At 39.0% G+C, this 1,681-nt stretch overlaps 2 non-coding genes across 2 annotated transcripts; one reads left to right on the forward strand and one right to left on the reverse strand.

The window, feature by feature from the left end:
* Positions 1 to 388: 388 nt before the first annotated feature.
* Positions 389 to 460, reverse strand: Trnae-uuc (transfer RNA glutamic acid (anticodon UUC)). The gene has a single exon. It is a non-coding gene; the product is annotated as a tRNA-Glu (tRNA).
* Positions 461 to 827: 367 nt separating this feature from the next.
* Trnal-aag (transfer RNA leucine (anticodon AAG)) lies at positions 828 to 909 on the forward strand. The gene has a single exon. It is a non-coding gene; the product is annotated as a tRNA-Leu (tRNA).
* Positions 910 to 1,681: the final 772 nt, after the last annotated feature.

Genomic DNA, 1,681 nt, shown 5'->3' on the forward strand with positions numbered 1-1,681 from the left:
TGTCCCAAGACCGGCGGCAGTGATTTGCGCCCCGTGCATAAGACAGATCTCCTCCCAGCCAGCTCATCCTTTTCGCCTTAGCGAGCACTTCAATGTTTGGCTTCAGTCAACATTTGCATTAATATTCATTATTGGCTTGACAAATACGGTGCAAGTGTCTGTATCCAGACTGTTGGTTTATGTTTGCCCAATTATGTGATGGGGCACCGGCTGGACGAGGCGAAAAGTATTACCGGAAGTGGACCCTGGAGGAACAAAACATTTTTCTGAACCACTTGGAATGAAATATAGTGTTTAGTAGTTACACATCTGTTCATATGACAATTTTCAACGGATTCGTTCATCGAATCTTGAGCTATATGACCGCATAGAATTCTAAAAAAATCGCTTCCCATACCGGGAATCGAACCCGGGCCTTCTGGGTGAAAGCCAGATATCCTAGCCACTAGACCATATGGGAGGTTATCTCCTTATATTCCTAAAGAAGACCTGTTTCAAACGTAAAAATGTTGATGTAATTAGATGCATTTTAATTTCTCTCAACAATTAGAAACATAGAGGAATGCAATGATGTGATATATTTGGATTATCGAATCGTCAAACCGATGCCAACAATTATATTTTTCGTACATCAACGAATTCATACGAAAATTGAAATTGGAAGGTTCGTTCGAACGATAAAAAAAATTGTGCTCCGAACGTGAATAGGGATACGAATGGACAAACCATTCAAACGTATCTGATTCGAACGCAAATAAGATTAAGAATGAACTTTTCATAAACTGCATACAGAAAAAAACATGGTTCTAATCCAGGCCTCATAACACGGTAGCGTGGTCGAGCGGTCTAAGGCGCTGGTTTAAGGCACCAGTCATTTCGGTGGCGTGGGTTCGAATCCCACCGCTGCCAAGATATTTTTACATATTTACAAACAACATATTATAGAAACTTATTCTTGTTTTCGTTCGAATCAGATATGGCCGTAAATAAGAGTAAGGCTGATATTCTTCCTCAAAGTTTAACATTTGTTTCAAATATTCCATTACAAGACGACATGCAAAGATCTATGTAACCGTATACGACCGATCTCTGCAATCGTTCTTATAACACGGTTCGAACAGTTTCGAAAAATACATAATATAAACAAGGAAGGAACATGCACTTCAACTATTAGAAACATAGAGAAGCGCATGAATGTGAGATATTATATTTTTCGTACCTACGAACGAAAACTCGAATAATGGTGGGTTCATTCGGATGGATCGAACAATTTTCGAAATACAAGTGGAGAAAACTTTCGAACGAAGACTTGAGAAAAACTAGTTTCGAGAAAAACGCATTTGAAGTTTTGTGTTGAGGCCGTACTAGACCGTATTAGATACCGCATCGCTAAAATGGCGTAGGTCCACTAAGTCTGAAAAATAAACACGATATAAACAAGTATATTTATTCTGATATAGAAAATATGGCTCTGTGTTCAGACACATAGACTGTTGCAGCGCATAGAGAGCAGGTTGTGATGTGAGGGTTTCTCCGTGTGCGGTAAATCGCGAAGCGAAGAGAAAGAGAAAGAGAAAGAGAAAGAGAAAGAGAAGAGAAAGAGAAAGAGAAAGAGAAAGAGAAAGAGAAAGAGAAAGAGAAAGAGAAAGAGAAAGAGAAAGAGAAAGAGAAAGAGAAAGAG

Source organism: Toxorhynchites rutilus, chromosome 2 (assembly GCF_029784135.1).
Source record: "Toxorhynchites rutilus septentrionalis strain SRP chromosome 2, ASM2978413v1, whole genome shotgun sequence".
In the NCBI taxonomy this organism is placed as follows: Eukaryota; Metazoa; Arthropoda; class Insecta; order Diptera; family Culicidae; genus Toxorhynchites; species Toxorhynchites rutilus.